The 24243-nt window shown below is 39.0% G+C and overlaps 1 pseudogene; it reads right to left on the reverse strand.

Annotated features, from left to right (window-relative positions):
• Positions 1-24018, reverse strand: part of LOC149170477 (uncharacterized) — a 36932-nt pseudogene extending 12914 nt beyond the window's left edge.
• Positions 24019-24243: the final 225 nt, after the last annotated feature.

Below are 24243 nucleotides of genomic sequence, written 5' to 3' on the forward strand. Positions count from 1 at the left end.
GTTCATAGTAACAAAGGTTCAACTTTTGGAGACTGTGGAGACTCTACTCCTATAAGCATCTCATCTTCATTCCAACAATATAAGCTTCTTTTGCTGTTACATGTTCAATTCTCATTTTCTCCTCTGTTCTAAGCTTACACTTGAATAGGTTATTCACATTTTCTTATGTATCTAATGCCAGATAACTATCATCTTATCTCTGCATTGATAAATTAGATTTTGCAAGCTTCTTTTACTTCATGCAGCTAGCCATTCATATGTGTTTATGTATGCATTTGCTGGTACAGTCAGTATTCTCCATCTATCCATTGAATCTATAAACTATTGAGCATTAGTGGTGTAAAGCCTTGTAAAGATGAGGGTGTTCATGCATGTCTTAAGTGAAAACAGAGTTGAAACAGTCATCTGACTTGATCCAAACCATCATCCATTCCAATAGTTCAGAGAACAATATTGAAGATTTATATGTTACCAGGCATCTTCAAGCTACAACCTAGGAGAGTTTCCTGGAGTGATAACATAATTGGCACCGCTGTCGGGGAGAGGAGACTAAAGCTCAGCTTCCCTGGGAGACGACACAGATCTAGCTTTGATGATAGACAAAGTCTGGGCACTTTTTCAGTTGTAATCGGCGACTCTATTGGAGGACGAACCTCTTGGCGACTCCACTTCATAGTTCTAGCTCAGTTTGTGAGGCATACTCAGAGAAATCCTCAGAAGCCACAAGCTAACCCAGTATCTGACCCTGAAAAAATCATCAAAGAAAGAAAGTCATTGCAGAAAGGATCATCAGGTTCAAGTAGTTCTAAACAATATTCTATATCTCTTCAAGAAAATCCGGTAATAGAACAAATACATGTTGAGAGTATAACATCTAATAGTAGTAGTGAAGAGAAAATCTCAGAGATTCATAAAGCTCCTTATTCTTTAGGTTCTCCTTTTGTTGTAAGCCCAAAGGAAACCTCACCTCCTATCCATCATACTCCTTTAGTCCTATCAATCACTCCTAAAACCTCTGTCATTTAGATTTCTAGTACCCTTATAGCCACCACAGCTATGGCTGGACCATAAGCACCTACCAAAATGGAAATAATCATAGCTGCTAGGTATGGGCCTCTAGTACTACCCACTCCTTTAAATGCCATGCCTACTAGATAATATTAGAAGTATAGGCCTAAGTTCACTGGGACTGAAGGTGTTACAGCTGAAGAAAATCTTGAATCATTCTATAGCTATGCTGATAAACTGGACATTAGTGAAGATGATGTGTGGATGAGAGTCTTTGTCCAAAGCCTAGATGGAAAGGCTAGAAAATGGTTCAAAGAAATGACCCCAAGATCTATAGCAGATATTGAGGCTTTAGATCATGCATTCCTAAAGCATTGGGGGGATAACAAGGATCTAATCTACTATCACACCAAGTTTGGGAACTTAAAGAGGGAAAATGGTGAGTTGTTGTCTGATTTCAACAAGAGATTTAACGACATGTACAACAAAATACCAGCTGAAGTAAAACCCACCACTACCTCTGCTAAACTGACCTATGCTAGTGCTTTTGATTCTAACCTCTGTCTACTGTTGAGGGAGAGGCGATGTGCTACTTTGGCTGATATGTAGGATGCAGCCTTGGAAGTAGAATCAAACATCATGACTGCAGAGAAGCTCAAGGGAAATGTTGATAGAAGGAGACTGAGAGGCGAATATTCATCATCTTCAGATACCAAGATAGATAAAATGACCAAGATGATAGAGTCATGAGCCTCTGAAATCTCCAAATTAAAGGTTGAGCATCACCTTGGGAAAGGAAGAGTTCCTAATACCTTTTCTCCTAGAAATCCAAATCCATATAGAAGAGCTAATGAGCAGTTGCAGATTCGACAAAGAACCAAAGATGCCAATGAAGACCAAAGGGTAAAGACCCCTTTCCAAAATGTAGTCATGGAAGAAGAGCAGTTTGAAGAAGATGACGAGATCCATTTTCTGGAAGACAAAGGCAATGCCTCCTTTTTGACCTCAGCTGCCTATGAAAAGTCATTATTCAATGACTAGATCAACCAAGAATGGGATGGTGAAGCTGTTCTGCACGCTGAAGATCAGCAAAGATATAATCTGAGGTCAAAGATGAATAATGCCAAGGAAACTCCTGTTCAAAGAGTTGCTGTCCATTCAGTACAACAAGCAAATAAGCAGAAGTGACTGACAATTGATTCCATCATCCTCAAAGGTCCAGCTCACGAGGTAAGAGGCCTTGACAAGTCTCCTTCTCCTTTCAGTTTTCAATCAGAAATTCAAAAGCTAAGAATACCTATACCTCTGATTGAACTAGTGAAGAATGAGTCCTTCAAAAGATCCATCCTCGAGGCCCTTGAGCCTAAAGCCATCCAAGCCTCCACTGAATATGTAAATCTACAAGATGAAAAACCAGTTGTTATTCTCAGCCCAATGATTGAAAATTTGAAGACAACTCCCCATCATTCTATGTCTCTTTGACTATTCATGAAAAAATCCTCCACAACTGCCTTTTGGACATAGGAGCTAGCCATAATATAATGCCAAAGGCTGTCATGGATGAGTTGGGTCTTGACATTACCAAGCCTTATCATGACCTATTTTATTTTGACTCTAGAAAAGTGAAATGTCTGGGATTAATCAAAGACCTAGCCATTACCTTGTCTCAGCTGCCCATGAAGAGCATGACGATGGATATTGTGGTAGCAGATGTACCCCCCATGTTTTCCGTGTTGCTTTCCCAAGGCTGGATCAAGAGATTAGGTGGAACATTGCAAAATGATCTGTCCCATGCTACTGTCCTAGTTTTTGGAGGTGAAAGTAGGAGACTATACAGAGAGGCTCAATTGGCTTATATCATCAGTGATGAGAAGAATCCTACTAATCATCCCATCTATGCTATCGACACTGATTTTGGAGCTTGTATTCTTTAGATTGAAGAATCCCAGTTGACCTCCACATAGCTTAAGAAACCAATTTGCCAGATCGCAGAGGAAGAAGGCCCACAAATTTGGGACATGTTCTTTGATGGATCTTGCTCTAAGGAAGTTGCAGGGGTAGGTGTAGTCCTTGTGTCCCCCACACAGGAATGCATTCATTTATCTTTCAAATTAACTTTTCAAGTCACAAATAACATAGCAAAGTACAAAGCCTTGATATTGGGCTTAATTTCTGCTAAAGAAATGGGAACCAAAGGTCTGAAAGTGTTTGGAGACGCTGACATTATCATTTAGCAGGTCAACAAAACTTTCCAAGCAAAGCATCCAAGGCTGAAAGCATACAGAGATGAGGTATGGAAGCTTAAGGAATCTTCTAATATTTTCAGCATTTCTTACATCCCAAGAATGAAGAACCAACTCGATGATTCCCTTGCTGTATCTGATAGCACGTTTATTCCTCCTTTTCCTCCTAAATTAACTTATGAAGTTCAGGTGAAATATAGACCATCTCTTCCTGACAATGTCAAATACTAGAAAGTTTTTGAAGATGATGATGAGATTAATAAGTTTTTACAAATCGTTGATGAATTTTCTAAAATGCACATCGACCAAGAAAACGAAACCATGGAAGAATGCAACCAATCCAAGATAAAGGACGAGATTGGCCACAAAAGCATTGTCCAACTGCCTAGTAAGTATATACCCAAAGGATTGGTGCCCTTAGAGAGGCTATTTGATCATAATGATGTACCCTATAAGCTTGCCAAAAAGGAAAATGAGTCTGTTGTTCATAAACATAATGTAGGGAGTCTAGCCCATCCAAAATACATAAATCTGTCCACTCACTTGTCTTCTGCCCAGAGTTCCGAGTATTGCACCCTGATGAAACAATTTGCTGATATTTTTTCTTGGGAATACAATTATCTTAAGACCTATGACACCAACATCATTCAACATAAGATTTCGCTAGAGAAGAACACCATCCCTTTTAAGAAGAAGTTAAGTATCAACCCTCTCCTATTGCCTTTGATTGAAAAGGAAATCAAGAAGTTGTTGGATGCCAAGATCATAGTTCCCCTAAGGTATTCAAAGTGGATAGCTAACCTTGTGGTAGTTAGAAAGAAGAATGGAGAAATCAGGCTTTGTGTGGACTTCAGGAATCTAAACAAATGCTCTAAAAATGACAACTACCCCTGCCTAAGATGGAACACTTGCTGCAAAAAGTTTCAAGGGCTAGAGTCATGTTTTTCTTAGATGGATTTTCAGGTTACAATCATATTGCTGTACATCCAGAAGATCAGGAAAATACTACCTTCACTACTCCTTGTGGCACTTTCATGTACTCCAAGATGTCTTTTGGACTAATGAACGTTGAGGCTACTTTTCAGAGGGGCATGGACATAGCCTTTGTGGGCGAGAAGGACAAATTTGTCCTTATTTACCTTGATGACATAACAGTCTTTTCCAGCACTCACAAGGACCATTTGCAGCATTTGAAGAAGGTGTTTCTAAAGTGCAGACAGTTTGGAATTTCTGTGAACCCAAAGAAGTCACAGTTTGCTCTAGAAGAAGGCAAACTTCTGGGACATATTGTTTTTGCTGAAGATGTGAAGATTGATCCAACGAGAATTCAAGAAATTCAGACATTGTCCATCCCAAGGTCAAAAAGGGACATTCAATCCTTCCTGGGTAAGATTAACTTTGTAAGGAGGTTCATTCCAAACTTTGCAGAGCTAGTGAAACACATCACTTCCATGTTGAAGAAAGGATCAGAAATAAAATGGACAGATGCTGCAAGAAGCTCTTTTGAAGCCATCAAACAAGCTATCATGGAAGCTCCCACTCTAATCAGCCCAGATTACACCAAGGAGTTTTATATCTTCTCTTTTGCCTCTTATGATACACTTGCAGCAATTCTGTTGCAGAAAAATGATGAAGGCGTAGAGCACCCCGTGGCCTTTTTCAGCAAAACTCTGAGGGATGCTGAACTAAGGTATGAACTTATTGAAAAACAAGCTTATGCTCTCATAAAATCTTTAAAGGCATTCAGAAATTATATTCTGCATTCCAAAGTGGTTGCATTTATACCTTCAGCCTTAGTAAAAGATGTCTTAACTCAACTAGATATTGATGGAAAGAGAGATAAATGGATTGCAAAATTCATAGAGTTTAACATAGAGGTGAAGCCCACTAAGCTTGTCAAAGGCCAGGGCTTGACTAAACTTATGGCTGAGGAAAATTGCAGTTTGTTAAACATCAATTGCATGGGTTCAAATTTAGGTGATGAGCAAACAGAGGAAGTAGCAGAAGAGCAAGAGCAGAATCAGCCTTTGGCTAAAAATCTAGCCACCTGTGAATGGTATTCTAGTATAGTTCATTTTTTTGCAGAAGCTAGAAGTCCCCCCAGGGCTTAGCTTGAGTAAAGCCCGGGCCATTAAGCTCAGATCAGCCAAATTCTGCATTAATAAAAACCTGTTGTATTGGAGAGACCCATCAAGAATCCTCTTGAGATGCCTAGATAAAGGACAATCTGTGGAAGTCATGCACCAGTTCCATTCTAGCATATGTGGAGGGCATCATTGTTGGAAAACCACAGCCCACAAGATCCTAAGAGCTGGGTATTATTGGCCTACCCTGTAATGTGTGTTCTTTTGTGAGGTCTTGTGACAAATGTCAGAGGTTTGTAGGAAGACAACAACTGAAATCTCTGCCCTTGAAGCCAGCACACGCCAATGGTCCCTTCCAGCAGTGGGGCTTGGACTTTATAGGTGAGATCAACCCACATTCCAGTGGCCAACACAAATGGATCTTGGTAGCCATTGATTATTTCACCAAGTGGATTGAGGCTATACCCACTAAGAATTTTAATCATCAAGTTGTCATAAAGTTCTTGAATGAGAACATTTTCACTAGATTTGGGTGCCCAACCAAACTAGTCACTAATAATGCAGCAACTTTCAAGGCAAAGGAATTGGTGGACATGATTGAATCCATGGGCATTCAATTGGTACATTCTATCTCATATTATCCTCAAGGCAATGGCCTTGCAGAATCATCTAACAAGAGTCTTGTAAGGATAATAAAAAAAATATTGGAGGACAAAAAAAAGTGTTGGGATTCCAAGTTGAAGTTTGCACTGTGGGCTGACAGAGTTACCAACAAGAAGTCCATAGGAAATTCTCCATTTAAGCTAGTTTATGGCGCTGATGCTGTTTTCCTATCCAGATGACTCTCCCTGTGGCCAAATTCTTTCAAGAAGAACATGATAAAAAAAATGACATGGTAAGGAGAATGAATAACCTGGTTGAATTACAGTAGATCAGAGAGCAGCTAGTTGAGAAGTCAAAGGTTCATCAAAAGAGGATCAAAGAAACCTTTGACAAGAAGGCAAAAGTGGACAATTTCCAAGTTGGTGACTGGGTTCTCAAATGGGATGCATTGAAGGAAAAGAAAGGTAATCATGGTAAGTTTGACTCCTTATGGATGGTCTGTTTGTCATCGCTCCAATTCAACAGAACAATACCTTTATTCTACACAGTTTGGAAGGAGAAGATTTTTTTGGTGGCCCAGTCAATGGGCAGTTCTTGAAACTTTATTTCCTTTAAGGCTTTAAAGCCTTGATATTGTAAATATGTTTTCTAGTTTTTATTTTCTATGAAAAATAAACTCCATTCCCAATGGTACACTAGGAGATAAATTTGATTGTGGTTTTACAGGAAAGGCATCGGTCTGTGGTGCTTTAAACCTCACAGGGAGGCTTTCATCCCCAGAAGGAGCCAGTGTTATCCCCTGAGGTGCAATGCTACTATTCTTTTTAGCGGAAATGTCCCCTATTTCAGCTCTAACAGCCACATCTCCTCTTGCTCCTCTTTGACCATAAGCTAGACTTCAAAATATTACTCTTGCATCTATAATTGCATCGGGTCCTGATCCAAATGGGTCCAAATATGCTCTTTAAGTCTTCAAAAGCCAGTAAAATCATGCCAAAGATCAAAACCAACGCAGGAGAAGAACCCTTAGAGCAACAGAAAAGCACTATCGGGAGGCAAAAACACATAAAAACAGTGAAAAACCAAGTGTCGGAGGCATAAACAATGAAATGCACAACAGCCGTTAGATCTTGCCGATAAATGGTCCAGATCTGATTGGCGGGTCACAATCAGTAGAGGCAATTGGTGGATTGGGGGTGGGCTGTATGGAACTTGCAATGGAAATTGGTGATGCAACGTGGACCGTCGATCAACTGCACAGATTGACGGTCCACATCGCATCGCAGGATCACTATCGAAAAATACAAGGGGTGCTTATTGGCTTGGGGCATGAGTGATATGTGATTGCGACTAGTCGCATCACGATATCGCATTGGAGTTTCACAGAGGCGTGATTAATCAGACCCGACAATTATATACATGATACTGCATAAGATTTGAAATCCGCCAAATGGGCATTTTCCTATGTATTTTGCATATTTTCGTTATTTAACGAAACACAAAGGGGTAGCACTGATGCGATAAAACCCGGACCCGAAGGGGTTCGGGAATGAAAATATATAAGATTTCAGGTCTGCCAAAGCCATTTTTTCATGATTTTCAGTGTTTTTAACGTATTTCAAAATACAAAGGAAAGACTGGGAACAGACCATTTGCGACTTGCGATAGCGATTGAGGGCAGACCCGCTAGAGGAATATGCCATATTTGAGGACTTTTGAAGTCCACAATAAACAGAGCTTGGCGAGATTTCACAGTGTTGCAGCGTTTTTCTGTGTAAAACAGAAAAACAGTCATTATTAGCATTTAAAAGGATTACAAAGGCTTGAAGACCCATTCCATCAAATAACAAAGGCCGGAAGGGGAAAGGCAACGACACAATGTAGCCAAAACCAATAGAAGTGATCATGGAGCATCGCTGGCACGAGCGAGCTCCTTGACAGCACAACAAACTACCAGAATGCAGTTACTTTTCTTTTAGAAGAAGAAACCTCTGAGCTCATGCGTGCCTAGTCATGGCATCAAACAATTAAAAAGACAGAGGGGATAGATTAAGACCTATCGAGCCTCAGAAGGCTTGAGAGCATTGTAAAAGGCCTATAAATATTTTAAAGTTTAGAGTAACAAAGGTTCAACTTTTGGAGGCTGTGGAGACTCTACTCCTCTAAGCATCTCATCTTCATTCCAACAATACAAGCTTCTTTTACTGTTACATGTTCAATTCTCATTTTCTCCTCTGTTCTAAGCTTACACTTGAATAGATTATTCACGTTTTCTTCTGTATCTAATGCCAGATAACTGTCATCTTATCTCTGTGTTGATAAATTATATTTTGCAAGCTTTTTTTACTTCCTGTAGCTAGCCATTCATATGTGTTTATGTATGCATCTGCTGGCACAGTCAGTATTCTCCATCTATCCATTGAATCTATAAACTATTGAGCGTTAGTGGTCTAAAGACTTGTAAAGCTAAGGGTGTTCATGCATGTCTTTAGTGAAAACAGAGTTGAAACAGTCATCTGACTTGATCCAAACCATCATCCTTCCAATAGTTCAAAGAACAATATTGAAGATTTATATGTTACCAGGAATCTCCAAGCTACAACCTCGGAGAGTTTCCTGGGGTGATAACAGGTACCAATAAATTTCTTGCATGGAAGAAGAGGACTGGTCTACTTCTCAAGGAGAATGAACTCCTAGAACATATCAAAGGGAATATCACTATCCTTGCTAAGGAACGGAATCAAGCCTTAGCCAAGTACAATAAGGATGAGACAAGAGCTCAAAGGATTTTGATAGAATCAATCAAAGACTCTCTCCTTCCCTATGTCTCCAAATTCGAGACATTGAATTTTTTTATGACAATCTAGTAGGGCTATTCTCGACATCCACAACCAGAATTGTACAAGATGAAGATAAAAAAGGAAGGAATAGCTCCCTAAGTCATGAAAATATGTGAAATGAGAGATCAAATTCAAGAACTTGGGGAAGTCATGTTTGACAAAGAGATGACAACTATAGTACTCAATTCTCTACCTAAGGAGTAGGGAAACTTCACATCAAGCATATATGCCAAGAAGGAAGCAACCACTCTTAGTGAAATGTGGTCTCTATGCAGAACAGAGGAAACTATACTTATGGCAAAGGAAGATGTGGGATCAAAGGAGAAAGCATTTGCTACCATGGCCAAGAAAAAGGGTAAATTTGGAAAATTTGGTCCACGAAGAACAAACAACAAAGACATGTCCAAAATCCAATGTTTTGGATGCCAAGAATATGGACACTACAAAAGAAATTGTCCTAAGCTTAAGAAGGACAACAAAAACAAAATAAAAATGGAAGAAGCTCACATAACTGAAGAGGTGAAATAAGAAGGAAAGAAGAAAAATAAGGAAGATAATCCAGATCTCTACTATGACTAGGTCAAACTCCTTACTTCTAGACTTCTTTCAAAGTTTTGAGTAGTATACGAGCATGTAGGAATAGAATAAAATTGAATGGATAGAAACATCGTGTAGAATATAGAAGCATGATGTACATAGAAGTTCTAGATACTCATGAAGATGTAGCATTTATGATAAGAACAAAAATACATAGAAATGTCTTCTAGAATATAGGAACATGGAATATATAACTCAAGATATTCATGTAGAAGAATCATACATAGTATAGTACCTCATCCACGATGAAAGAAATTTTTTTTGATCATGATTAAGAATCTTAGAAGACCTACATCATCAAAAGAAGGAAACATTTGCAAGGCAAAGATCTTTAAGATCCTATGATGAAATCTTCAAAATAAGGTTCATGCACCAAAGAAGATGTCTCATTGGGAATCCCATTCATGGGATTCTAGAAAAAGATGATATGTAGGCAAGATAAGATGAAGCAAGAAGGGTCACACCAAAGGATGATCAAAGGAGAATCAAGATGAGGTATGTATACATCACATGTTTAGTATTTCATCAAGGACATGCTCGAAGTCATGTACTACAATGCTATGAAGGTCAAAAAAATAATATTCTCACATAAGGAGCATAAGATTGTTGACTGAGAAGCAAGAAGAAATGTTGAGAAGTCTAGGAAGCAAGCAATGAAGGAATGCTCTCACAAGAATGTTACACAACATTTTGTCACTGTCCCTATACTCCCCATTCCACAATCCCGGAGGACCTCTATAGTGACCATCATGTGTTTTCCCATCATGAAGAAACTCCCATTATGTCCCTCTTCATGAGAAGAACATTTCCCTTTTGCATCATTTCCCAAGAATCTTCCATTTACCATAGTTTACAAGACTGGCACTAATGACCAGTTCGTCCCCTGCACTGATTTGTAGAGTTTAACAATGGGACTAGCATCGATCAATGCTACTGAGCCTTGTCTCAGTCACGCTGATCCTATTTTGGCAATTTTTTAAATATGGATTCGAAGCTTCCAAGTCTAGAAGCTTCGTAATAGAAGTCTGGTAGATGGTTGACCAAGGATGATTGCCAACACATTTGGCTTCAATCTCAACCTTACTATATCATTGGAGATACTTTATACCGCATCGGTGTCGATTCAATTCTTCATCCCTATCTCACTCTCGAGGAGGCTGAAAGAGTCTTGAATGACTGGCATTCTGGTGCATGTGGCAGTCACCTTTCTGGATATGCTACTACTCAAAAAATCCTTCGCGCTAGTTATTTTTGGCCCTCTATATTCAAGGATTGCATCCTTGCTATTCGCAAGTGCCATGAGTACCAAATTTATTAGCATAAAATGCGTGCCCCACCCACTCACCTACACCCTGTTATTACCATTGGTCCTTTTTCCAAATGGGGCATCGACTATATCACTTGTAACCCTTGTTCGACCAGGGGGCATGGGTATATTATCATTGATGTGGATTATTTCACCAAATGGGCTGAAGCGATGCCTACATATTCTACGGATGGTAAAACAACGACTCAATTTCTATTCAATCACATTATTTCCAGGTTTGGAGTGCCTCAGGCCATTGTCACTGACCATGGATCCCATTTTCAAGATTACATGATGGATGAGCTGACTTCTACATTGGGTCTGCACCACGATGGCTCAACCCCGTATTACCCTCAAGCCAATGACTAAGTTGAAGTGGTGAACAAAGTCTTAATTACAATGCTTCAACGCACCATTGGGATGCACAAGTCAAATTGGCATCTCATGCTCATTTTAGCTCTTTGGGCTTACCGAACCTCGACCAAGGACCCAACTAGATTCACACCGTTCCAGCTAGTATATGGTCTGGAAGAAACTTTACCGATTGAGTGCGAAATTCCATCCCTCAAGATGGCTGTCAAACTTCTCCTTGAGACCTCACCTCAGGAAGAGCACCTCTTGTATTTAGAACGAATGGATGAGACTCGCCATCTTGTTGCTTTGGTCATCGAAGCACAAAAAAAGCGGGTCAAGTTCCATTTTGATTAGTCTGTCTCTCCTCAAGCTTTTTTCAAGGGTGATTTGGTTCCTCTATATGATCAGGCTAATGACAAGCTGGGGGTAGGCAAGTTCGAACCCATGTGGCATGGGCCCTACATTGTTAAACATGTGTTACAGAAAGCGGCCTATGTGCTTATTGACTATGAGGGCAATCCCTTAGACAAGCCCCAGAATGGGCTTTATCTCAAAAAGTACTATGCTTAGGTCATCTTGCATGGCTACTTTTGTACAATAGTGTGCTATTCATTTTTGTATAGTATGGTTTGGTGTGTTATTTTGCAAGTATATTTCCTGCTTATTATGTTTCTACCTTCTTTGTAGATGTCGGTGTCTCCGCACATCGGTTTTGCTGATGGTGCTTGTCATAGTATCCAGAATTTATCATTTTTTGCATGGGCCATTTATGACCCCAATGGTGAGTTGATTGGTCTTCAAGGTATTTGTCTAGGTCGAACAACTAATAACATCACTAAGTATAGCGCAGTTATCGAATTGTTGCCAGAAGCTATCGCTCTTGGCATTTGAGAATTGGTTATCAACCTTGATTCATAGCTTGTTGTTCTCCAACTCAACATGAAATATGCCATCAGAAACCTTCACATATTGAGAATGTATCTACATATTCATCTACTGGAGAGAAATTTTGATTTCATTACATATCATCATATTCCTAGACACGTGAATACATTAACAGATGCATTAACTAATTATGTGTTGGATAGACATTTTTGAAACATGTAAAAACTCAAAACACAAAACATTTGTACCATAGTAAGCAAGGAAGTATATCATGCTTATATATATATACATATGTTGATAATGTTTTTCATACATCAAAACCCCCCAAAAAAAAATATGTGTGTTCAAATACATCAGTGGCTCGCAGGCATAAAAAATTTGGAATGTTGGACCTATGCACTAAACAACATGATGCTCATGGTAGCATGTAACTGCTCGCACTACACGAGTCAGCAGTTAGCAGATCCGATCTGATACCCCCACCGTATGCCTCTGATACTGGCATGGGACATCACCCATCTGGGCATACTCTGGGATACCGTGGGTCAATTGCTCAAGGTTATGCGCGATCTCCTCCTCATTGTCTCTTCCTTCCTAATAAGGACTAACATCAAATTACCAAGAAATGCGCCTGGAAATCGGGAACATCCCGACAAGGTGATCTGGTCCAACATCTGCATTCATAAAATAAAAATGTCATGAACACATATATCTCAAAAACAATAAAAAATTAAAAATTAAAATTGTTTGTTTTTTACGTCCATCATCATAATCCTCCCCCTCTGGGAGCGGTAAATCTGGATCACTGCGGAAGTCGGTACCATTGTAAGGCCAATCCTCCACTACAATCAGCTATCATCATAGCCATGAGAAGAAGGCGGGCTTATAGGACATCTGTTGGCCCCCGGTAATCCTCAGCATCAGTGCACTCCAACAGACCATCTGTGGGTCTCGTGGCAATGGCGGTTCCACCTCAGCTAGCTGGTAGTGAAAGATCAGAACCTACTCTAGGAAGAAGGTCACTAGAACAGACCCATAGCAGAACTACTTCAGGTTTCCAACTTAGCTTTTGATAGGTGGCGCTTCATGTTGACCTTCATAGCTTCCACCTAGTTGAAGATAGTGGGTGCCATACAGTCGATCGCATATTGAAACTTTGACTTGTTGGTCTCATGCTACACTTGAGCCCTAACCAATCTGTTTATGGTGAACAGTAACACTCTCAGCACAAGATCCCAAATAGTCATGATCTTGATCTTGCCACCTTTTGATTTGAGTGCTTCTAGGCAGTGTTCTGCAAGTAGCATGGTCACACTTGCCCCAATAGGCCTTGATCCATATAGATTGACTAGTTCCCCTCTTCAGGACAGTCCTGTGATGAAATAAATGTCTGAAGTTTCCAACTCCAGTTCTTGGTCACGGATCATGAAAACTTCCCGATTCATGTCCCAGAGACTGATCAGATACTGTAGCAATTCGGGTTGAGCCCGTAGACCTGGTGTAAGGAAGAATTTGAGGAGCCCATGGTTCCTCAGAGCATTCAAGAAATTTGGGTCTACCATTACTTGAGTATCAATGTCCTCATGCTCATGTTCCTTCCAATCCACCATTTTTCACGATTTTTTTCCCTGCAAAAACCATATAATCAAGTCAATAAACATCTTTGGCCAGAGAATTTTGGATTCAATCGAATAAAATGGGAAAAAAATTTGTTCATGGCACCGCATGATTGTTTTAAAAACAGTAGCGCCAACGATGCACTTGACAATTTCAATAACCCCTAATCGGCGCAATTCCATGCTTGGAAATCACACCAATCGAGGGCGGATTTTTTTGTCAAAATCTCAAAAAATACAAAAAATGGTTAAAATTAGGTAAACTAACCATGAAAATGGAGCTAAGATCTTGGCTCTTACCTACAACTGATGTCTTGACGAATGGCCTCCCAGATCTCCCATAATATGCTCATGAAAAACTAGGGCACAAGTGGGTAAAAAGCTCTTCACACAAAGGTAAAATGGTAAATGGTAAATTTTATTCATTTTTCATGAAATATTAGGGTTTTTAAAGTATTTTTTAACCTATTTTTCCTCATAACTTGGATAATGCATTTCCCTTTTGTGCACTGACAGGTGACAGGTTATCGATGATGGTACTAGAGTCACATTTAAGCTCTTTTCTCGAATCATAAAACTCAAATGAAAATATCGTCGAGTATTTTTCCCTTTTTGACTCGTAAAAGAGAATAAAAATGGGGGGCCCGCTATTAAGCTCTTTTCCGACTCTTAAAACACAAAAAGTTTGTCAAGCTCTTGTCATTTTGAACTTATTAAAGGCTGCGAAACCTCGTTTACCCAAAATACGTTTACCCCTTTTTTAGGCTGGGATAAACTATTTATGAAAAAGGTACTCCTTGAATGAAATGATCAAGTGGTTCTCTCAAGTATCATTTTCTACCTTTTCAGGCTCGAGAGACACAAAAGTATAAAAAGGGACCCTTTAGAGTTTTCTTTTCTATGTCTTTTTCAAACTCTATAAACATGAAAAAGATACTGAGTGATCCCTTTGTCGGACTCGTTAAAACATTCAACGAAATTGGATTCGTCACCATGATGAACATGAGCTTCTTCTTACTAGGGCTCATTAAACTTACTAGGTTGGATTTGTTCGAAGGATGAACTTACAGTGGAAGCACATGCTATCCCCTTCAAGCTTGCGATAAAAAAGAATTGGGGTACCTACATGAAATGGTGGGGGAAAATGGGAAATTCTATCAGTTGTGTCAGTAGCTTGCTCTTAAACATGACACTTCTGCTTCATGTAGGGTTGGGATATCCTCCTTTTCATCATTGAACTTCCTGGGTTGGGCCGCTCATTTTTACCTTCCATTTGATCTCTGCCACGTCATCATGACCACCGATCCTATGGATCTAAAAGCTGGCACACTCCAGAGTCGTGTCACCAATATGTTCAAGAGTTAGTCCTTCTACAGTTACGCTTACTTTTGATTCTCTGTATAATATGAAATCATTTGCATCCCTTTGTCTCGTGTCAATGATGTGGGATACATCATGGCCCTCCTTCAACATGGTCACTTCTTGTCAACTTCCACTCATTATCCAAGAAGCTGGCCGAGAGATTCCCTTCTAGTACCTTAGATATTGCATGCCCTAATGGCAAGTTCTTCGCACTCGATGACAAGCTCACATCATTGGCTTTCGATCGGGTGATTTCACGGGTGTTCGACATTAGTTCCTTTATTCGCATTCCGTGTACTATGCTGCTAGTACCTTGAGAGCATTGTCATTAATGGTGGTTTCTCTCACGCTTGTTAACGGTTCACATCATTGATCGGTAATCAAGAGACTTTCAAGCATGTTTGACTTCAACACATTCATTCACATGTTAGGATTTGTATTTGATTGGGTCGTTTGGAGCGCAAGACCCTGGGCTCATATTACATCGGTCCAGGTTGCGAGGCGATGTGACATGATCATGTTGATACATGCCTCTTTTAGATGTATGGCTGCGACCATAGCATGAGTTGTTATATGTGATCCTTCTCATTATTGGATGGTTACGACCATACCTCAGTTTCGTTATGATCCTTTCTATTGGATGGCTACGTCCATACCACAATTCATGTATCATTTCTCAGAGTTTTCAGTGATGTATATGTGTTTGTGCTTTCTTGCAGGTTTTTCGATGATGGACTTTGGTTCCCCGCATCCACTTGTAAAGCATTTCACCCCTCACTCTAGTTTGGCCTTCATGCTTTAGGGGGCATCTGTTACACAACATTTTATCACTGTCCCTATACTCCCGGTTCCATGATCCCGAAGGACCTCTATAGTGACCCTCATTTGTTTTCCCATCATGAAGAAACTCCCATTATGTCCCTCTTCATGAGTAGAACATTTCCCTTTTGCATCATTTCCTAAGAATCTTCCTTTTACCCCAGTTTACAAGATTGATGCTACTGACCAGTTCATCCCTCGCACTGATCTGTAGAGTTTAACACTAGGACTAGTGTCGATCAACATTAATGAGCCTTGTCTCAGTCGTGCTGATCCTCTTTTGGCAAGTTTTTTAAATATGGAGTCAAAGCTTCCAAGTCTAGAAGCTTCGTAACGGAAGTCTGGTAGATGGTTGGGTTGGATGGGGTCGAAGAAGTCAGTTTGGGCTCTTTTCCCCTATTAGGATGGAACGAACTCAAGAGATAAGACCTTCTCCCATGATGAGAGGAACCATCTCCCATCCATCCAATCTATAAACCTCTCTTTTCCCAAGCTAAACTAGTTTTGGAGTGAGTTTGAATGATCAGCAAGACATCTATAGATTGTAGCTTTCTAGTGTATGTTTGAGGAAGAATAGCGTGTTTTGGTTTAGTTTGAGACTAGAGGGAATAAGACTTAAAAATTCCATTATTGGGGCTATCCATGAGATGCTAGCAGAAGTGTGGGAACTCGGATACATTGGGGGAGACCAACAACGTCAAGGCATTGGTTGTAATCTATTTCTGATTTATATGAATACAACTATTGATTGATTTGCTATATGAAGTATTATTTTACATCTTTATGGCTTAATGTTCCTTGACTTATTCAGTAGGTTGAATACAATATTGTATGCTATCACATTTGTTGTTGTTGTTTGCTTGCTTGCTTCAGGTATTCGAAGGAAGGAAACAAAAGATAGATGGAGTGAGGAAGCAGGATCATCACCAAGCAAAATAACATTCTAAGAGGTAGGCCCTCTTAATTGATTCTAGATTAAGGAGATTTTCCATAGCTTGTTTGTTTGTGGCTATACCCGCTCTCTCAGGCTAGAGGAATTATTTGTGTCCACGTAGAGAATTTACTTGCACCACAAGGAAGCATTAGATGGTTGACTTGTCTATTTAATAAGAAGCAAATGAAGAAAGAGATCAAGCATGTGGAAGAACACCATGATCACCGAATATCATTGTCTGACAAGATACTTTGAAGATATCTCCTGAAAGAAGGCATGACAACTCTGATAAAGGAAGAAAGGACCCTTGACACCTATGAAGGCCTTGGAGATAAAAAAGGTGCAGATAACTGATTCTACTCTACATATATGTCATGACAAAAAATCCATCCAAAAAAATATAAATAAATGTTGAAGTAATATTAGGATGAAGTCATGATGGGCTACTAGGTAAAAGCATGTAAAAATGCTATTACAACGAAGCATCCATGAGAAGAATATTCCGAAGCATGGACAAGATGACAAAAGAGTACCCAAGATGACAAGAAAACCTGATGAATGACAATATAGCCACTTTCCACGAAGGAAGCATGACATGAAAAACCAAGAAGGAAAGTGATCAATGGATGGTACCCTACCTAGAAAAAGTCTGAACAAAGACTTCATGACATCAAGAAAGGAAGAGGATCAAGAAACTAAAGGACACCCGAAGAAGAAGTTGCTGATGAATGAAAGAGTCCCTAGTTAAGAGGGAGCTTTGACAGGTCCATGATCAAGAGGGAATTTTGGATCACCCCTGATTACAAAGGAGTGACAATTGTGTTTTCCATTTCATGGGTCATGCAATAGACTAATACTAACAGTCGTAAGTCTAGATGAAGGCCATGAATGGAAATGTAGACACAAGATAGACACAACATTGTTGTCTTCACTTGGGAAGAAAGAATGGGAGGATTAGGTAATCATCTGGCATCCGATACTCTTTAAGGATGTGTAGGGAATATAATACAAGAGTAGGCAAGAGGACTGATATTCTATGAGGGTTGGGAACCCAAGATAAGAATAGTCCTAGAAAGTCATACTCGGAGAACATCTAGGTGGGTATGTACCTTGAGAGACAATGATGGAGGTGTCTATAAATCATTGGTCTCACTAGCATTGTAGCTCATGGTCTCGTAAAGAGATGGAGTTGTTAGCTAAGGCCTTGCACTATGAAAATGCTCATGGATATGATGATATAATATATGGATTGAAAATCCAATTTCTCTTATTCAAATTCTTCAAGATTGATAATAGCCAAACACTGTATAATGTTGTAATGGATACCTCCCTATTTAAGAGGGAGTGTTGAAGGAAATGTAACTAGGTTCGGTCTTCATAAATATACTTTTGATATTTGTACTTATTCAAGAAAATAAATATTATTTTTGTAATATATGTCGATTTTCTTTCTCATTGAAGTAGGTATAGCACATGTAAAAGTGTTATAGGTGAGTCAAATAGTCAAAAGGAAATGTTGAAGGCCTTAAAGACATGTTACACCATGTATAAATATATATTAAATTCAGAGGGAAAAACCTCCAAACAAAGTCAACTCTACTCCTATGCAATGGAACCATCAAGAATCTCCTTCAAGCATGCTACACCACCATGGAAACTATCTGAAGTCTTCTCAATAAATCAGCCTCCTAGTAGTTCTCAAGTTGGCCTACAAACAATTGACAAGTCGGCTTGCAAATAGTTGATAAGTCGGCCTAAATGGAGGGACAAGCCTCTATATATAGAGGTTGTCCACTCCTTTATACAACACATTCACTCAACTTTGAAATCCGTAAGAAAAATAAGGAGAAGAGGAATGGAGGAAGGTCTACTAGGGCAATGAAGTAAGGAGGAAGAACAACAAAGTTTGAGGGATTTTTTTCTAGGGTAAACGCAGTCACACTTGTGAGAAAAGGAGGGATTTTTGTATACATATTAGAAGAAATATAACAGTAACATACTTCTCATTGTTTTGGCTTTCAACTTAGACCTAGAAGGCTTCTCATTGAAGTGAAGAAGGGACTCTCACATACAAAGGAGAAAGGAACCAAACTCACCACGAATCCTCCCACGCGTGCGAGAATTTAGGGCTGCAGTGCTTCCACTACAGGTCTGCAATCCTACACAAAGAAGAAGATCGATTGGTGAAGAGAGGAAGAGCATAATCCTACGTGAAGAGGTGCACTTAATATCAAGAAGAAACATCTCTGCTAGAACTAGTATAAGAGAGCCTATCACCAAGGAGTAGGAGAACGAAGTGCAAAAGAAGTGCTGAAGTATAAGGTGCAAAAAGGAGGGAAGACTTGAATTGTGCTTAGAGTATCCTCTTGTCAAGGGTATAGGGTTTGGAATTGATTAATAGAAGCTTCAATAAGAGAAATTCACTAAAGGGTTTTCCTCTCAAGAGAAGATAGGTTTTGGCCCTAGTAGAGAGCCAACATCTTGTGTTCTCGTTCTTATGTTTTGGTAGCAGTTTGATGAAGTACAAACACATGAATTAATAATAATAAGAAGGATATTAAGATGACAAGAAAAGAAAAAATACTCCACAAATTGTTATCAAGTAACGAAGAATCAAAATAAACTACTTTGCCCTAGATTATTCAACAAGAAGAAGTCATATTTGAGGCAGAGTGTTAGGAAACCAGCTCACAAAAAGATAGAAAAGATAGATCAATGCCTTAGAATTCAGCCTCTTCGAGGGGGAAACCTCCTTTACATTACACAAATGAAGAATTCTTGGATGATACAAATGACTAAACGTCCCTTCTATATATAGGAGTCTAAGGGGTCACAATAGAATCAAGCCTACATAACAATAATAACATAAGGGCACAAAAATAACAATAGTGGTTTTCTATGGGGCATACTAATAACAATATGGGGACAATAGGGGCACAATAATAATAGTAAGGGATACAATGACAATAGTAATGGGGGAATCACTAGTATCATAGGGGCCTACCATGCCCCTCTCCTTTTGAAAAGCGTTCTCCTCAATGCTTGAGTAGTTCTTGATGTTTCTGTATAAAATTCTCATCCTCCCATGTGGAATCTTCAACGGATAAGTTCTTCCACTTGATGAGATACTCCAAAATTGATCGATTCCATAGCTGCCAAGTTCTTGCTTCTGTGAATGCTTCCGGTTCCAATATGATTTTTCGTTCCTCGTCAAGTTTTGGCAATATTGTTTGAACTGGGAGCTTGTAACCTATAACCTTCTTTAAACATGAAACATGGAAAACTGGGTGCACTTGAGAAGCTGCAGGAAGCTCCAATTTGTATGCCATAGTACCAATCTTTTGCAACACCTTGTACAGACCATAATACTTTGGTGATAATTTATTATCCTTCTTAGCTTGCTTGAGGGACATTTGTTTATATGGTTGTAGCCGTAGGAATACCCAATCACCTACATCAAAACTTCTTTCACTGCGATGTTGATCTGCTTGTTGTTTCATTCTATTCTGTGCCTGTTATCTCAAAATCAGACCCTAGAAGGTTGCTGACCAGGAAGACCTTAAGTAACTATTTCAAACCTACTTTAGGCTGAGGCTTAGCCTCCCCAACCTAAGAGGGCTCTCTCAAAGGATTAATGATTTATGATTATGATTAAGATGGCTAAATCTTATGAAACATAGATAAAAATGTAAGTGGTGGAAACACAGTTAGAAATTATCCATTGGGCTTATGGAGTCAGATATGCTTCAGTATTAACAGTAAGGTTAGCTCTACATAGAAGTCAGGGCATTTAGAACTCAATGCATGTAGAAAACACCAGAAATACAAAGGACCAACACAATTTACGAATGCATGAAGGAAATTAGAGCACTGTTAGTGATTTCTATGTAATCACACATTCATACCATTGAATATAATAAGAAGAGAACAACACAAGCGATTCCAAGCATCAAATTCCTTCTGATTCTTGAGAAGCAAAGCCAAAGTACTGTATTACTAAAATAGAGTCTTTACATCAAGCCAAATATCAGAGTTTTTCTCAATAAATTTCCAACCCTAAGTACATTGCTTTTTCTCCTATATATAGAATTCTTTACAAAGCTAAGATTCCTCCTCCAGCATGAGGGGAACTCGAATTCTGCTTGCTATGACACCTATTCAAACTTTAACTAACTATTAAATACAACAACTGCTAACTGGAAGTTTTAGAAACCTAAGACAATTAGGAGTCTGAATCCACATCATGCTGATAATAGCATTTATTACAATAAAAACTCATTCTCTGACAAGTGGTTCCCTTTAGTTTAACTTTGATGGATGTTTAAACTCCTTTCTGGCCCTTAATGTCTTATCTCCTTTACTGCTCCTGAAAAGTAGGGAACTGCCCCTGTTTTCCTGCTTTTGGTTTCCTCAAGGATGTTTGAGACTAAATTAACCATGAAGTTCTTCTTTGATTACACAAAAGTGTATTGGAGTGCCACGTTCTTGATGTGTTGTAATCCTGGCTCATGTACACGTGTTAATACAAAACTTGTCTAATGCTGCTTGAAACATCATGAACCAAACTGGCTATGAATAATGACCATTTTATAACACATAGCTTTAGAACTCGTATATGTCCTTCCTCTGCTTGTTCTGCCTTTGCTGGATGCTCATACTTTGTTAATGGACCTCTTTATAAACCTCTTTTCAAAAATATTTGTCCTTTGTCACTCACAATTGACCAACCGAATTATAACATGCAGCTACAGCAGTTTCGTAGCGTGCTACGAAATTGATGTGTAATTTCAAAAACACAGCTTAGGATGAAAATTTTACTTTCTTGAGTCTTTATTTTTTCTGCAATGGCTTTTTCAACTGTTATGAAGCTGTCCAAACTGAATATATGGACACCATTCTTCAAAGATAAACTTCAAGAGGTAATTCATCAAAACTTTGGACTCAACCTTACTTGCTTATGTGATATATTTTAGCTACAGATGTTCTTCATGCTAGCTTGGTTACTCTTCTTTGGACTGCTTCTCCTGTGGATTGTTCCTGTATTCCTTCTTTGACCTGAACTTTCCCTTTCTTCTGGTATACCCCTCCATGGAATTCCTGCAACGTGAATATTAAAGAAGTCTGCACCATCTCAATCTCTGTCACTGCCTCGCTTGCAATGGATGAGTAAACTATATGGCTAAGAGTCAACAAATGAAGTATCTGAGAATCCAATTTTGCTGGAAGAATTGTTGGCAGATATGGTGGTGTTTGTTATAACAGGAGGCCAATTGGATTTCAGGCCAGAAACACCACAAAATCCACCAGCAAAACCACCAAGAGATCTGCGGGGAATATTATTTAGAACAACCTTCTGATAGATAGGTTCATCAAGTTCCTTTTTCTTAGTGACTTTCAAATTCATGATACCTGATAAGATATTTCTGAGATTTAGCACTTATTTAAGTAAAGGCAGTCTAAATAACTGCTCACGTGGACCACTTTGAGTTACGTCATTCAGGAGTAGTTGGGACAACGACTTGAACAAGCTATATCCACATTCTCGGTCTAAACAAAAGCAATAAGCATCCCAACTGTGTGACCAATGAAAAGTAACAGAAGAAGAAACAGAGCTTCACTATTGCTACATTTTGCGAAAATGGCAAAAATTTGAATTCCCATACCAAGCGCTCTTGAGAATATGTGAATGCAGAATGGAACACGATACAGGATACTCGTGAAAATGTATTGGATCAAGACCACTAGAAAACTAAGATGAAATCCATTCAGATAGAAAAATTCCTGTCAAACATGTTTTGCAATATACACTAGTTTAGGGTCCATTCCAGAGTCTTTGTCAACATCGGCGATTTTCAGTGCCATTGGCTTTATGAACCACAGGACCTGCAGCAGGAACCTACCGGGGAATAGGCATGGCAAGCACACCCTTGTTCAACATCCTGATTAAGAAATTGTCTTTGCGCATGATACACATTACAACATCATGAGCTGAAAGATCTTTGACAACACAAAGTCGCTGAATGCTTTGAAATTGAACGGTATTTTCCAAAACAGATGACCAGGAGATAGTTTGCATTTCCCAATCTGTAATCTTGAGGCTGTTCTTATAAAAATCACGGATCTCAAGTGTGTCTTTTAGCTGGGTGAAAAATATCAGAAAACATAATATCTAGTATAATGAAAATATCCCTAAAAACTGAGCTTAAGATTGTTTACAAGGAATAGTTTCAGACTGCCCCAAATCCAAAGAATAGATGCAACACCTAGAAGGACATTTCCCCGATTGCTCTAATACCATTTCGAAAAGCCTAGTTGAATGACCAAAACCGCAGAGCAAAGTACAACTGCAAACATGTGCCAGTACCAAGACACCTAACGACCTCTTAATGAGGATAAGCGGTTGGATATGATAGACGAAGTGTATAAGCTGACAACTGTTGATGTAAACACGACGGATTTTGATAAATATGACAACTGGGTGAGATTTTCTATGGATCCGAATGAATCCCCGATTTCGTAGCGCAGCTAGTGTAAATTTTGGGTTTTGCGGTACGAAAACACCTAGACAGTTTCATAACATATAAGAACCTTAAAACAAACTTGATACAAGGAATCTATGCGGGTTGTGGGACCAATGATGAATGAGAACGGATTATTGACCTTTATGTAACCATACCACAAAGATTCTAAAGACCTAGACACTACATTGAACATGGAAAAAATGAACTTGGACTAACACCTAACCTTCACAATCAAACTGATGTGAACAATTTGGAAATTGTTTCTTAAGTGATAACAGTGGCTCCACTTGGGATAGTGTGCTCTTGTAGGACACTAAGAACTCGCAGGTCCAGTGCTTCATCCTTTATGATAACAGACATTTGCTTGACAAGCATCCCCTTCAAGCTTCTTGGCCTTCACCTCGGGCTTGAGCTTGATGATCACTGTAAGAGAAAGAAATCTATATCTATTGAAAAATGCTCAGTCAACCTTGAGATTATTTGCATTTTCCTACCTACCTACCCTATCAATTTCAAACTTCTTTCAGCTCAATCAATGTGAAATTTCCAATGTAGCCAATCATTTGTCTTATCTGATATTTGAATTTTTTGACTGCATCGGAGTTCAGAGCAACTATGATATTGTGATGACCACTACCACTGAAATTGCCTCTGATTTTCAAAGAAAAACTGAAACACTAGAGAGTAAAACTCTTCCATGTATTTAGCTATAGGATCCCAGAATACATGATTAGCTTGATGATTCTCGTAACTTTCTGGTTGTGCAAACTGATCTTCAATAATAGTGTACTCTTCCTCAATCACGAAAGAGAAAGGAAGCATCACCCTCTCCTTGTGTTCTGACATAGAAACCTTTTGAAAAGAATGATCATGACCATGAAGACTATATGATTGAATTTGACCTTGTAAACCTTCAATGTCTTTCTCAATATCCTTAGCAACTTCATCCAAAAATTTCATCTTATCTTCTGTCTTGCACTCAAATGATTTTAGATAAGAAGACAAGGACAAATAAAAATTTTCATATATTTCTTCATTAATATGATCATTATTCCATTGTTTGAAACCTTG

This window comes from Pinus tabuliformis, chromosome 4_2 (genome assembly GCF_031772625.1).
Source record: "Pinus tabuliformis cultivar Carrire ecotype Pingquan chromosome 4_2, CPIR1, whole genome shotgun sequence".
NCBI classification, from domain to species: Eukaryota; Viridiplantae; Streptophyta; class Pinopsida; order Pinales; family Pinaceae; genus Pinus; species Pinus tabuliformis.